We start from the raw sequence: 16,582 nt of genomic DNA, 5'->3' as shown, positions 1-16,582 counted from the left end.
TCATGAAACAGTCAAAACTGTTTACCCGGTCACAGAATGAACTGTTGCATGGCTGAACTGTTCCATTATGACGTCATAATTAATTCCCTGTACTTTACAGCTTTAATATTGAATTATGTATTAATTAAACCATTTTCATTCAATTTGAAATTATCATCTGAAAAGTAATCCTGATATATAATCAATTTAATATCATTTCGAAGAAGAGGCCATGAACACCTTTTCTGAGGGTAATTTGGGAAAAATGTAGGCCCCTTTCACTCAGTATAGTTCTTTGCCATACACGTGTAATATTCAAATCTTCAAGACATCATTATGTTGTTTACTACATGTTTTTTTTCAATTTATTAGTGCATGATAATATCACATCCATTAATTTTTCTGAACACCAATCGGTGTGAGAATTTGATTAATATTCATCTTGTTTAGTTTGTTTTTAAAAAATAATACATGTACAAACATTTGTCGATGTATTTTAAAAGCCACTGATTATTATGTCAATATCATTACTTTAAGAAATTATATAGTAGGTTAGGTAATAAAACTCCATAATGGGGAAGACCTGGGAAACTGTTGCCCTCGGCCTTCGGCCTCGGGCAACAGTTTCCCAGGTCTTCCCCATTACCTCGGGACAACAGTTTGACTGTTCCCCTCGTAGTGATGAAATAAGTGTATACTGTTGCATGGCTGAACTAATCCATTATGACGTCATGATTAATTTCCCCGTACTTTACAGCTATAATATTGAATTATGTATAAATTGAAGCATTTTCATGGCAATAAATTAGAAATTATGATTGGAAGAGTAATCCTGATACCCATATAAATAGAGATTCAATTTAATATCATTTGAAAGAAGAGGACAAGAACACCTTTTCTGAGGGTAATTTTGGAAAAAGGTAGGCCCCTTTCACTCTCTGTAGATCCTTGCCTTTTAAAACGTTCGACTCAGCGTGCTATATTTAAACCTTCAAGTCATCTTATGTTTTTTATTAAACAATACATGTATACATCAATATTTATTAGGGCATGATAACACTAAGAAATAATGCATACTTTTGTCGATGTGTCTATATCATTACTTTAAGAAATTATATAGTAGGTTAGGTAATAAAACACTTATTTCATGACAACTCAGGAAACAGACTGTTGTCCCTCCATAATGGGGAAGACCTGGGAAACTGTTGCCCTTGGCCTTCATCCTCGGGCAACAGTTTCCCAGGTCTTCCCCATTACCTCGGGACAACAGTTTGACTGTTCCTCTTGCAGTCATGAAATAAGTGTATACTAGCATTCTGTTACGGGGTATTGCAATTAATCATGATTACTGTTATAAAGGTCATCTGTTAAGATTTCATGACATCTTCTGGTTGGCTTCAGGTCTTGTTGATCTTTTACATTTTCTGTATCTTTTGATGCATATCTTTTTTGTTTAGGTTTGTAAAAAAAATATTTTTGCTTATTTTGAACAGGAGCTTCTGGAGAGAGGCCTTAGTGTGAGGCAGAATGTCCAGGCAGCTCAGGAATTATTTAGCCTTCTCTGTCCCTAGTGAAGTTTCCTGAAGGGCATATGCTAGGGCCATGTTTGATGCTGATGTTTTGCAGCAAAGACCGCCTTGATGGATTTCTTGGAATAAGGCAAACTCAGGAGAATTGGACTGACAATTAACACTGGCCAGCGAGTATTTTCCAGAAATTCCTACTTTTGTTGAGTGCAGCACAGTGCATGATGTTAGATTCAGAACTGGTATTTACCGGTGAAGTTGTATTGTTAGAATAATTACCTCCATCATCCTCTCTGTGTTCACTGTATGTATTTTATATATGACAATTTTTAAAGAATTTCACCATAATTGGGGGTAATTTTTCAAAAAAAATCTTAAGAGTTTTTATCTATATTCTTGATCAAAGTTGTTATCAGAATTAAGTAGAGGGGATATTTATACAATAAATAAAAATTGATAAGAAAAATTTACTGCAGCATATGTGATATGTGAGCATTTCAAAATTGTCCATTGTGTGTCTGATGCTCATTTCATCCTCTATTATCAGGAGATCCTACACATCACTTCAAAGGGCCATAACTCTGCTGTTCAGATGACAAATGCAATGAGATTTCACAATGATGTGTCGTATAATGGCTGTAGAAGATTTTGTACCAAGTTTTATGAAAATCAATCCAGGTCAGAGTCTTTATCAGGTAACAGTTTACAAATTTTACCTCATTTTCATTGATCACCCATGGCCAAACAGTGCCAGTTTAAAAATAGGGGTTTTGACTTTTTTTCATAAAAATTCTTGTGGATATATATGGTATTGGAATGAGGTTATTTGATGGAAGAGATGGAAAAGAAAGGGTCTAAAAAAAAACTAAGAAGTCTAAAATAATGGGAATTCTGCTTTAAGGTGCAAAGTAGGAAGGGTGTAAAGAGGCCTTCATTTACCTGCTTCTTTAAGGAAAATGGAAATATCCAGGGTACTTGCAGGGTAGGGGATACTTGTGGAGTCATTGCAAGGCTTGTAGACTACGGATATTTCCAAGATTCAGAAATATTTTTAGACTTGAATTGTTCGAGCACTTTGCCATATTTCAGATGAGTGTCCATGGTGGAATTTTTTAATTATATTGAAATGCCACCACTTGATGATGGGGGGCTGCAAATTTAGACCAGTACTGGGCACTTATGGTCTTTGAGCAGTGAGGGATCTTTTTCATGCCAGTACCTACTGCGACATATGACCCTGGTTTTTATGGTCTTCTCATCTGAAGGACTGGTCTGCACATATCATATTGGGATTTGAACCCGCGACATAATGATTTACTCCACAACTCTGGATCAAATGCTCTAATGACTGCACCACGTGGGCGTCCTGAACAGAAGTACAGAAACGATACTGTATCATATTCTACATACATGTAAATACATGTAAAACCTTCCAATTTCATAGCATTTTCATTCCCTCTGTCCATCAGAAAAATGCATATATAATTTATTTCCTCTAATATTTTTGTAAATTTTCACAAAGTTAAATTGATGTTTGTTATAACAATTTGGCATTGCCCTAATGTCAGTACCATAACAGCCTATGATCATGATCAAACACCATCAATTTTTTATGCTTTTACAGAGAGAAAGAAGCAATTACCCATCGAAACCTGTATCAGTGGTACTGAAAACAACTGGATCTAGTGACAATGTGAGTACATTATTATGCACTGTATAATTAAGGAATAACTGTCTTATTTTTTGGATTCATGATGTGATCAATCGAGTGGCTTGCGTGATAATTTGCATAAACGCCAAAGGCGTTTATGCATAAAATTATCACGCAAGCCAATCGATTGATCATCGTCATGAATCCAAAAAATCTGACAGTTATTCCTTATATTTACATGCCCCTGATTCTGCAAATTCCCGTGCTAATAGCCCCGCTTCTGTCTCTATTTGTCCCGCCCCGCTCGATGAACCAGTAGATTTATGTAGAAATAAAGTATTTTTACAATTTGTAATTTTATCTCGGACAAAGACATTGGAAATGTAAATATTTAAGAAATAAACAACAATATTAAAAAGTTCTCTGGGAAATGAACTTGGTTGGTCATGTGATCAAATCCTGTGTAGCCCAAAGGGCTTCTCAGAAGATTTGATCACGTATCAACCAAGTTCATTTCCCAGTGAACTTTTTAACATTGTTGTTTATTACTTTTATTTACATTTGAGATGAATATTCTGAATAGAACTGCATTTATTACACGAACGGTCCGCCGTATTGCTATGTTGTGACGCGCAATGACCTAGAAGCTGTTTGGTCTTGAGAGTTCGCCTCACTCCAACATTTGAATACTTACATTGATGTTCAGCAGTCCAGTTCAGGAAATATCTGTTCATAATGAAAAAACAATGATCTCTACTGAGAATAATCTTACTATTATTGTATGAGTTCTTTATATATGAAGTCAAAAGCGGTGGTATCATCTTCAGTTTATAATTACATACCTTCAAAGGAATTTCGTGTTAAAAAGGTAAGGGTGATTTTAGGCTAATTAAAGGCATTCTTCACACCGCAGAGAGATCTAATGATCATTTGTTGAACGAAAAAAAATATATGTTTCAATAATTATATCTTTTTCATTGCTTTAATGGCTTAGAAGTTCCGAAACCAGTGTCACCGTAACCAGCTGGTAACATAAATATGTAGACAAGATATCATCTCGCTGTGTGATTCGGTCAGGCCGTGACCTCTGACCCTCTAATAAGTTCATACAGAATTGAACATATTTTCTCTTCAATAGGTTCATATAAAAAAAATATTTGCAAATGTAAATGATAATTATTGTTTTTCCTTTGCATTTTTAAGCTCACCTGAGCTGAAAGCTCATGTGAGCATTTCTGATAATATTTTGACAAATGTCCTTCTGTCTGTAGATCTGTAAACTTTTTGACTCGATCCTTTTCAAGAACCACTAGACTCTTCCATTGGGACATTCTGACATTATAGTGGACTTGACATCGAAAGTATAGGCCTTTTGTAAATTGTTTTGTTTCGAGGTTGAATGGCAGAATTTAATTATGGCAAGTCATCAGAAAAATTATGTAAATATAAGATTTGAATTCTTTGAAGTTCATGAGGTTAAACTACAATACTTCATGCATGCATATTTGTTATGAAATGCTAATGCCAGCATAAAACGTCACAGTTCATGTCCTGATGAATTTTCAAATTAAAATAAAACTCATTTCTTAAATGAACTCATGTATCCTAGTGTGCCAATAATAAACAAAATGCAAGAGGTCTGAAATATACAGGGTGATCCAAAATATCTGATACTACTTTGATCCTCAAAAAAATTATCATCAATTATAGTAATATTTCATTTATACATCATTTTAAACTGCTGCAGCTATCATTTTCATCGACAAGTAATACTAGAAAACACTGATGTCACTACATGTGATATTAGGCACTGTAGGGCATCATAAAACTGATACTATTTTTATCATGTAGTAAAATGTATACCAAAGGGTTGAAGTTCTCCATTAAAACTCACTGGACTCTATCTGTGGGGGGTATCTAAAGAACAAAGCCAACTTTCCATGAGAATTTCAAGTTTGTAATACTCGGGGAAATGTGAGAAGTTACTCCAGACATGTGCAGTGATGTGATCACAAACTTTGAAGGAGACTTCACTTTATCTCATGCTTGCTTAAAAGGGACTTCATGTATTAAGTGTGCTTAGATAACTGCATTATTTCATAAATTGTGGGTTTAAAAAATATATAAATTGTACATGACATATGCTATAGAAAATATCAAAGCAGGTATTAAATTTTGAAAAATTTTATTAAATTTTATTATACATGTATGCCATGTGGAAGTTTTATCAACCTTCAAAATGGTATCAGATATTTTGGATCACCTTGTATTTCATGAGAAATCTACATTCCAAAGTCTTGCAGATTCAAGCTCGGTGAAGGGTGGGGCTACATGTAGATATGGGAGCAGATTTCACATTATACAGTAAGGCTATGTAAGTCATATTGGTATTCAGCATATATACCAGTAATTGTTATGAGTGGATTAAAGTATGCTTATGTACATGTATTAACGTAACAGGTGACATTCATTTTGACTATGATATTTCTGATTTCAGGAGTAGTCTCCCCTGTTAAAGATCAACAATGGTGGATATACAATGCGGGATGCTGTGTAGTACATACTACGTACATCATTAACAGAGTTTTGACACCTGTATACCTGTATTTCTACCAATCACCTCTGTAACCTTTGTTGTAATCATCAGACAGGTAAGAAAAACAAGATAATTAATGAAAATAATTTCTAAAAATAATTAAGATAAATACTGAAAAAAACATATTTACATGTACAGACTCACCCATGTAAGAAAATGTCACATTTTACACACACAATTATACGTCATTTACATATCCTGGCCATTGATGCAGTAAAACATAGCAATTTTATTTAAATATGTAACAATTCACAGAATAGATGCTATGTATTTATAAATGCTTTCATACATTTAAATTACATACACAGCTTTTTTTAACACAATCTCCTTTTTAGCTCACGTGACCTTTCTGATCACCCATTGTCCGTCTGTCTGTCCGTCCGTCCAGCTGTAAACTTTTCACATTTTCAACTTCTTCTCAAGAATCACAGGGCCAATTTTAACCAAACTTGGTACAGAGCATCCTTAGGTAAAGGGGAGTTTTAATTGTTCAAAGGAAGGGCCAAGCCCCCTTCAAAGGGGAGATAATCAAGAAAAGACAAAAATTGGGTAGGGTCATTAAAAAATCTTCTTCTCAAGAACCACTGGGCCAAAAAAGCTGAAACTTATGTGGAAGCATCCTAGGGTAGTGTAGATTCTAAATTGTTCAAATCATGACCCCCGGGGTAGGGCGGGGCCACAAAAGGGAATCCAAATTTTTCATTGAAATATGTAGAAAAAATCTTTTAATATCTTCTTCTCAAGAACCACTGGGCTAGAAAAGCTGAAACTTATGTGGAAGCATTCTGGGGTAGTGTAGATTCTAAATTGTTCAAATCATGACCCCCGGGGTAGGGCGGGCCACAACAGGGAATCAGTTTTGCATTGAAATATGTAGAAAAAATCTTTAAAAATCTTTTTCTCAAGAACCACTGAGCCAGAAAGGCTGAAACTTAAGTGGCAGCATCCTGGGTAGATACTAAATTGTTCGAATCATGGCCCCTGGTTAAGGTTGGGACCACGATATGTATTACAAGGGGGGAAATCAGGTGAAAAACAGCAAGGCCAAAGTTACTCAGGTGAGCGTTGTGGCCCATGGGCCTTTTGTTAATTTTGGATATGTCAGTGGTTTACTGTAAGTGTCTATATTTTAACAGTTTTTGTTTCATTTTAAAGTCATTTTGCCTATTTTGTTGTTGTTTTAGATGATGGACCACTCTACATTCTTTTATAACAGATTCCCCTACAGATTCACAAAGTTCCAATGTTGAATTTCCATGACCCCTATTCAGTGAGTGCACAACTTTATGTATTCTACTTTTAAAATTTCCACTACTTGTAATATGTTTTGGATTTGATTATGAATATGCCCTATTCACAGATTCAGCTTTTGTGTACAAGTATGATACTTAATTCTATTAACTTGAAGATTATTTAGTCCTAAAGTCAAATTTATACAGTCTTTTAACAAACATTTGTCTTCCTCAGTCATGTTTAATTCAAAGTCACTAGGCACCACTGAAGATTTCCACTTATTGCTTTTCAGTCCATGACAGAAAAAGGAATAAAGTTGACAGGACTTTCATCACTGCCCTTTAACTGGTAGCAGTTTACTTTTAGACAGCAGAAGACATAGCCAGTTTCATCAAAGGTAAGTCTTCTTCGGGTAGTTTGTGTAGCAGTTCTCATGCTCTGTCCTTCACTGAAGCTTCAGGTCCAAGCAAATCTTCTCTTCATGGATTCTCTTAATATGGCATTGGTTCTTCTCAGAAACATGTGACTGCTGAATGGAACCTTAGCAGTCTGTTTTCTTTGAGGTTCTTTAAGGTTTTCAATGACATGTCCTTGTTTTTCAGATGCACCAGATGCCTTGGCACTATCTCCATCACTGGTGAAATGGGAAATGACTAGTAGACCGTCATCACTTAATATTTTTAACTCACCAATGCATAATTTGAGGCCAATCTCTTCTCATCTCCGATGGTGGTCTCCAGAGGAATGGTTGCAGTGCAGTCTTCGTGTCCTGGGCCTTTCCTTCTCAGGTGTGTGCCTTTCTTGCATAGTTTATTCCCACAGAACACTGCCTCAACATTTTTCCTCTGAGTAACATTTTCACTTACAGTATAAGTCACTTGGGTGGCAGCTTGGAATTGGTTTTTCCAGTGGCACTGAAGGTGGCATTATTATACCAAACATCTCCTTCCCCTCTGATAGGGGTATCAGGAAGTCCACATTTTTAGCTCTATTGGTCAGAGACCAGAAGAGATCATGCTATTGTAAAGTGTCTGTCATTCGTCGTCTGTCTGTAAATTTTTTTTTCAAAATTCTACTCCTCCTACAGTTTTGGTCTGATTTGTGGCACACAAATAGAGTACACTAAGACATCGGTTTTTGATTTATATAAACTCTGTTGCCATGGTTAGCAAAATTAAAATTTCTGTGAAATACTTTCAAAATGCTACACCTCCTACAGTTTGGTCTGATATCAATTTTGATATAACATGGCATGCAAGTAGACTAGATACATAATTGTCTTTATCGTTTTTTTCTTATTTTGATGAATGATGTTGCCATGGTAACTAAAATCGAAATTTCTGTAAAATTCTTTTAAAAGGCTACTCTTTCTACAGTTGTTGTCTGATTGCAATCTTACCATGAAAAGAGACTAAATCAAGGATCACTATTCCATTTATTGCTGATGCAAAGTTTCAAGTCCAAGTTACTTTTCTCTTCCTTTGTTATAAGTAAAAACCAGACAGTAGGGCTACAGTCTCGACGTAGACTACTGGTTCATTAAGTTCTTGAATGTTCTGCCCTATTGATTTTCTTCATACTAGTTTTATTCACATCTATGATAATTTCCCCACTTTGTTGCAGGTCTGTTGCACATGGGTGGCTGAAGCTGGTTCAATATTTCCACCAAGAAACATACCATGCATACCCTCTGTAGTAATGCTGGTACCCAAGTGACCGATAGCCATGGCCACATTTAGCTGTGCAGCTCTTCATCCCCTTCCAGATCTCCTCACCTCTTCGTAAAGCTTTTCTCATTGACTGGTGTAGTGGCACTTCTTACATCGGATAAAAGGATCCATGCCAGGCCTCGTTTTTCCTCCTAATGTTGGTTCCAGTCCAGTGAACTGTCACAGTCTGGAAACTTCTTTAATTGTTCTTTAAATGCCTGATTCCACAATTTAGCAGTCTTCTCTTGGTGAAGGACTTTGTATAGTTTTGAGTTTGGGTCATCTGACACAGCTTCCATGTAGGAGTCTACAGGCTGGATTTCACTTAGCCCGGGTCACAAAATCTTCATCTCACTGCTTCGGCTCTCGGCAGAGTCTGACATTTATATATATTTATACAGACATATAGAGACATTTTCATTTTCTCGTTTTGGGCATCTTATTTAAGGCCTACAGTATTAATTTTGGACTCATGTACTAGGAATATATCTTTAGCAGAATTGTCTTTTTTAGGTCACCTGAGTCGCTCAGGTGACCTATTGCAATCTGTTTTTGTTCGTCGTTGTGCGTTATCATTTGATCATTTTTAGCTTCTTCTCTGAAACCACTTAACCAATTTCAACCAAATTTGGCATATAGCATATATGGGTGAAGGGGAAAAAATATGAATTTCATGGTCCCTGCCCCCCTGGGGCCTGAGGGGTGGGGCTAAAACCACCAAAATTAATGCAATCTTTAAAAATCTTCTTCTTTACTCCTGGACATCAAGCAGTCAAACTGTTGGCATGATTGTAATAAGCATTGAGCCTCTACCAAAATTGTGAAATTCATGGCCCCAGGGTCAGGGGTTCTGGTGATAGGGTGGGTATATATAGATCAAATAGTGAAAGTGCCTTATTTCTTTGAGAATCTTCTTCTCTGCTCCTGGGTATTAAATAAACTAACTAAGTACATAGTTATGAAGAGCAAGAGTGCCTCTTCCAAAATTGTGAATTTCATGGTCCCAGGGTCATGGGTGCTGGTGTTAGGGCGGGCCTCTATTGATTATATAGTGAAAATGCATTATTTCTTTGAAAATCTTCTTCTCTACTCCCTGGATACTAAATAAACTATAAGTACATAGTTATGATGAGCAAGAGTGCCTCTTCCAGAATTGTGAATTTCATGGCCCCAGGGTCAGGGGTTCTGGTGTTAGGGCAGGGCTCTATTCATTGTATAGTAAAATTGCATTAATTCTTGAAAATCTGAAAAGTACTTTCATAGTTTTAATGATCAGGTAGACTTGGAAATAATAAATGAATAAAAATGAGACAAAAATAACATCTCTTTTTATATCTTCTTCAAAGGCTAAGAGAGGCCAGTGTGAGAGTTAATAATATGGGGTTAAAAAAATAGACATTTGTTAATAGTCTGCATGGTAATAGTGATAAATGGGGGACAGATAGATACTAGACCAATTATTTTGTTGATGCTAATCATACTATTTTTCTTGCTTTTGGGCAACAAGGCTTCATTTATCAGTTTATGGATCCTCTAAATTGTTGTATTGTACTCAGATGACCGTTAAGACCGTTGGGCCTCTTGTTTAGGTGTACATGATGTAACTTTCTGGATGATGTGTAGTCTGTCAACATCTGAAACCCACATGTATAGATAAGCCTGTTTTGTATAAGAATCATGTCTATTGTATTGCTCAGCTTTTTGCAGGTTTTATATGAATAAGTTAAAATTTTATTCTATATGTATAGATTTAAACTAAAGGTGCATAGACACAGATTTGAAGTTTATATTTTCTCAAATTTTCTGTATAATATCACAACTTATATGTTGCTATAGCATTTCACACGAAAATAAAATTAAAAACTTATTTAATCTGGAAATTATTGAAACTACGAATTTCGGGTGGCATTTGATTAACACATCCTTGCACTTTCACGATTTTTAACTTTATCCTTAATACTTAGGAAAAGTAGCAATTTTGTTGTGTATTAATGAATAATATTACATCTATAATCCAGAAAATTCAGAGTAAAAATGTGCGAAAGTAAAACCCACTCACTTAAGTATTGTCAGCCCCTGCTCAATGTTGTGTAGTTGTGTACAGAGTTTAACAAATTGAATACACCCATGAAAAGTAAACTGTTTTTGTAAACAGGGCACGAGCTCTGTTGTTATTAATGTTTACGTTTCACCGGGTGTGTTCAATTGTTAAACTCTGCACACACCACTGAGCACGGACTGACAATACTGGTAAAAGGATTTTGCTTTCTACATTTCTACTCTGAAATTTCTGCATTATAGTTTTAATATTTTTCATTAATAAACAACAAAATTGCTACTTTTCTAAAGTAATAAGGATAAAGTTAAAATTTGTGAAAGTGCAAGGATGTGTTTATCAAACACGTCCAGAAATTCAAAGTTTCAATAACTTCCAGATAAAATAAGATTTTTATCAAATTTTCGTATGAAATGCTATATAGCAACATATAAGTCATGAAATTATACAGAAAATTTAAATATTAGTAAATATTAACTTCAAATCTGTGTCCAAGCACCTTTAAGTCATAATTCTCAAATTTCTTTCTGTAAAACGATATAATGTTAGTGTTGCCATGACAACAGATGCCTTGCTATTTAGATTTGCTTTAAACTTTTCTGTAAACTAAATACATACGTATCTTTAATAATTAGCTGTCAGATCTTAATTGGTTGAAAGTAATATCAGTATACTTTTTTGTTATTATTTAAAAGATTATTTAGAAAAATGTTGAAATTGAAGCTATTTTTTGTAACTTACTGTGGTTTCCATGTTAACACATAATTAGGGTTAAAAATATTAGTTTTGTTGGTCAATCATCATTTTCATATTTGTGAAAGTTGTGTACTATGAATATATGTTTACAACCAGAAAAAGAAAATAATAGAAATCTTCATGGAAAAGTTTTAGTTTTCAAAACTTGTGTTGTCAAATCATCTTTTACAGATTTGATTCTTTTGTTTTATTGAATTTCTTACTGATAAATAATCTTTTTCAGTTAATTTTTTTAGTCGTCCAAAATTGGTCCAAGATACCAATTTCTTTATTGGATATGCTTAACTTTCAACTTCAGAAAACAAGTTATCATTCACTAAATTATTGTCTTATTATCAGATGTATGTGTAGTAGATGTATTACACTCAGAGTGAACATTATTCAGTTTGAATTTCATGTAGAAAGTTGTAGAAAGGTGTCCTATAGTTTCATCAATTTATATAATTCTAACGAATTCTTGGACAAAGACAGGCATATAGTTACAGATCTAGAGAAATTGTAAATAGCATATATCTTTAGGAATTTATTTCTTTTATAATACTTATTATTATATTTGAAGACCTACCGTTGTAAGATGGACTTGGTTCCATAAACCGGTGAATTATTTCATTATTTTGTTATATAAGAAAGATAACTCTTCACAATTGTGAAAAGTATTGCTAGTGATTAAGGTTATAAAAGTTATTTCCCTTTACGTATGTAAAACAGTAGTAAATTCCATATAGTGAACTATTCAATTATGACACAATTTGTATAATGATCCTTATATATATCTATTATAATATTATATTTTTATTGTACCATTCTAATATAATTATGTGTTTTATATTAATTTCAGAGGCAGCAGTTGTCAAATCATAAATATTGAAATCATGAAATCATAAATAATATATATTGAGAACTGGATATTCTTCTTTGTGCTTGTCTTGTTCTTTTTCATTCTTTTGTGCTTTTTTTTTCACTTTCAAAATAATTTTTTCAACGTATTTGAACTTATTTTAATTTGTATTTAAATCTTACCTGGAATATTAATTTTGAGTTTTCCTGACGTAATCTTGAGATATAGATTTCAGATGAAATGTACTGGCGCCACTGAGCATCCAACTTTTTACATTTCTTTTAAATCCGGAAGAAATTAACACCTTTTTTTTTCTTTTTACATTTTCATAAGGGTTATGACATCTCAAAGACTATGTATAAATGGAGAACAGAATATTAGTTAGTATATTTAAGTTTTTGATTACTTTTTTTTCACGTGATCAAAAAGTTGCATATATGTATAGAAACTTTTTTTACATTCAAAATTAGATTAAAAATCAAGTAGAATTTAATTGAAGTTTGTTTTAATTTTATAGTCTTGAAACTTTTATTTTTAACCAAATTTATTTTGTGCCAGAACATTCAGTTATAAATGATACTTGTAAATAGGTCAGTAGGTCACATGGCTCAGGTGACCTTAAAAGAAACTTGCAAGGCTTCTGTATAGCCCTGTTTGAAGACAATATACCTGTACACTGACCAACAATATGTAAACTGACCAAAAATATACATTGACCAATAAGGTGATCAAGCTTAAAGCTGTGTACCTTGATCCATGGAGAAAGTAACTGTCCATTGTACATACATTAGTTACAAAGTTCTCTGTATTTCAACAATGGCATTCATATGACATATGTAGAATGCATGTACAGTCAAACCTCATTATTTTTTTCTCAATGGGGTGAAGAAAGAACTTTGACATTGAGGGTTTAAGATACTGAGGGTAAAATGCTTATCAAAAAGTGCTGCAGACTTCTAAATCACTTCGACATATCCATGGTATTCAAGATATCCAATTATTCCAGATACCAAAGTTCAGCTTTATAAGTTCAGCTTTAATGCCCCTTTTGAGATTTTTTCACTCATGCATATGAAGACATCAGCCCTTGCTGACGGAGAGCTGCAAATTAGATCTATACATGTACTTGGCACTCAGGGCCATTGAGCAGTGAAGGAGATCTTTTTCTTGCCAACACCTACTGTGACACGGGATCTCGGTTGATACGATCTTATCCGAAGTACCAGTCTCCATATCCCACAATGGGATTCGAACCTGCGACGTAAGGTTCAACACTTTACTCCACAACTCTAGAGCAAAGGCTCGAGATCTAACCACTGCGCCATGCAGGCAGCTCTACATGAACATTTACTTAAATCATTTCATATGACATTAGAAATGCATTTAAAAAATTACACAACTAACAAATAAATACACATTTATTTACATTAAAAAAATAAATAAATACATGACATAAGCATATAAAGGTATCATGCTAACAGAATAAGGTTAACATGCACAAAATCCTGATTTATCTGAAAAACAAAGCTTAAGGTGGATGTACCTGATGAGCTAAACTGGTTCTCATTGACTTGCAACAAAAGCAAGTAATTATGAAACAATGTAGATTGTGTCCTAAAATATAGGTCAGATGCAGCATACAAAGCCGCATTAGGGCAAAGCATTCACGTGTAGGCACACAATATGTGCAAATATGGGTTCGATACAACTTAAAGAATATCATACTAGAAAGGCAGCTCTATCACACTGTACTGCATGAGTGTCTAAAGCACATGTAGGGCTTATTCAGAATCCAATGCAAGCATCAGTATAAACATCCATAAATGCATTGTAAAATGTTTTACATGTTTAGTTCTGGACAGACATCATCATGTAACCTAGCTTAATTAACAATTAACTCATAAAACGCAGTGCCACGGTATATTTGACTAATTATACTTCCATTCTCTGCAAATTTGATTTACGTACCAGTTCTAATCAGAAGGAATGGGGGCACCAACCCCTGCACAGAGACCTCGGAGGGAGCTGCCCGGACCATGAATGCAAGAGTGAGCAGCACTATGCACCCGACCAGCAAAGTTTCTTGTGAAAGTGACATTATGAGGCAGGGATCGTTGCAGAGTTCTGTTGAAGCTTTCGACCTTTTGAGATTTACTATTTTTGATTGTCCTGTCCAAGACAGCTGGAGACAACCTCTTTGAGATCCAGGCATGGAGCCTTGTCTCGTTCTCGGCAGAAGATGGTATTGTAAAATCTTGACCTAGATATGAACTCCTGTTCCCAATAATTTACTCTCCCTTTGCACACCAGAGAGTGTTTTCTGCGTAATGCATGATCTCCCATGTAACATTTCACTATTGCATGTTTGGCATATGAGAGCTTGTATTTTAATTTATCTGCATCTCCAGCATATACTGCCTGAGCTTGATTTATCTCAGCTGTACATCTGTCAACAGCATCAAGGGCAAAGTTATGCACAAGTTTGGTTTTTTCTACCTTGGTTCCTCTCGGCATGACCTCTAACAGTTTTTGGTCTTTTTTTATTGACTTTCTAATTGTCTCTGACAAATGTTGAGTGTCGATATAGTGAACTGGTTTATTTTGCAGCAGACCATCCTTGTATAGGGAATCTGCAGCTCGACCGGCAGAGCTGTCCAAATCAGTGGTTAACTCCCTTACTTCAAGGCCAGAGGAGTTCTGCCATCCCCTCCCTAGCCCAGGTGAACTCATCCCCAGTAGTATGCTACACTGGTAAATTTGTCCCACACATCCCAGTACTGCAGTGGTGGTCAGCAGTGCCCTCATCCAGTAAGTGCCCATGTTTAGTGCAAATTTTATTTTTAGTCACCATTTTAATTATCTGTGAACTAGGTCAGCATGACCCAGATAACTTCTTTATGATTAAGTTCCAGGATGTGAGCTAATTAGTGGAGGTGACTATAAGATAGAGACAAATATTGTGGACAGGTGTTCATGACCTTTGCTGATCAATCATCATCATCAACAACAGCAACATCATCATAATCATCATGATTATCATCAACCCCTCATCATTATCATCATCATATCATTATCATCACATCTACAATCAAGTGTACATCATAAATGTTACACATGCATATATTTTCATGGTCATTTTAAGTGCACCATTTTTAGAGCATTTGAAATATTTTATTTCTTCAATCAAAGTTCATGTTGTTTGTTTTATAACATATCTATTTCCATTTATTCATCATGCTCATCTTCATTTTGAACATTTGATTCAATGTAAATAAACTCATTTGTCATCTTCAGATTTGTTGTTTTTGCTTCCATGACCATCACAGTAACATAAAGAAATTATTTCTGAACGGAAGAGTTGAATTAAGGTTCATTGATACTCTGATCAGAGAGATAACTCTTAGTGACATAAATGCCTATTATTTCTTTATAGATTTGTCAAGTTGAAATGTCTTTTTTGTTTAATTTTGCCCCACAAGCTATGGTATGATAGTTTGTATTTTACTTATAAAATACTTTTCTTTCGGAAAATCATAAAAGTTAAGACAACATTTTATATGAGTGAGCAGAGGGTTTATGAACCTTGAAAAATGGATGCTGTTATGATTAGCCCTTAAACTAACTTAACTAGAATACCTTTTAATTTCCCCCTTATTAGGTCACCTGAGCCAAAGAACAAATGGGCCAATTTCAACCAAAACTTACCACAAAGCATTCTTCCATGAAGAGGATATAAGTTAATTTGTTTACAAGGGGTACAACGCCCTGTTTCAAAGAGAGATAGTTAAGAATTCGTGAAAATTTTGGTGGCAGCTTTTCAAAAAAAATCTTTTCAAGAACTACTTTGCAAGAAAAGGTGAAACTTACATGAAAGCTTCAAGTGCTACATACTGTAGATTTAAGTTTGTTCAATCTTTAATTTGTTCAAAACATGACCCCAGGGGAAAGGACTGGACCACAATAGGGGATCAAAATTATACAATACATAGGAATATATTGAAAAAAAATGTTAAAATATTTATCAAGAACAGCAAATTCATAATTAGTCATTTTTGTAAAGAAGCATCGTTAGGTAGTGTAGATTGAAATTTGCTAAAATCATGACCCCCCCTGGGTAGGGTGGGGCCATAATATGTAATCAGAGTTTTATATAACTGTATATACATGGGGGAAATGCTGATAAAGAACAAAATGGCCGTTGTTCCTCAGGTGAGAGTTGTTTACTATGGGCCTCTTGT

At 34.7% G+C, this 16,582-nt stretch overlaps 2 long non-coding RNA genes across 2 annotated transcripts; both read left to right on the top strand.

Moving 5' to 3' along the window:
* Nucleotides 1-5,447: 5,447 nt before the first annotated feature.
* Nucleotides 5,448-7,321, top strand: LOC133176300 (uncharacterized). Its single transcript, XR_009719432.1, has 4 exons — nt 5,448-5,530; nt 5,654-5,807; nt 6,937-7,022; nt 7,278-7,321. It is a non-coding gene; the product is annotated as an uncharacterized LOC133176300 (long non-coding RNA).
* Nucleotides 7,322-7,342: 21 nt separating this feature from the next.
* LOC133176306 (uncharacterized) lies at nt 7,343-8,655 on the top strand. Its single transcript, XR_009719434.1, has 3 exons — nt 7,343-7,382; nt 7,588-7,773; nt 8,609-8,655. It is a non-coding gene; the product is annotated as an uncharacterized LOC133176306 (long non-coding RNA).
* The last annotated feature ends 7,927 nt before the right edge of the window (nt 8,656-16,582 follow it).

The sequence above is a fragment of the Saccostrea echinata genome, unplaced genomic scaffold, assembly GCF_033153115.1.
Source record: "Saccostrea echinata isolate AGI-Se365-2 ecotype Australia unplaced genomic scaffold, CSIRO_AGI_Sech_v1 ptg000073l, whole genome shotgun sequence".
Lineage (NCBI taxonomy): Eukaryota > Metazoa > Mollusca > Bivalvia > Ostreida > Ostreidae > Saccostrea > Saccostrea echinata.
This window is presented reverse-complemented; position numbering and strand designations above follow the sequence as displayed.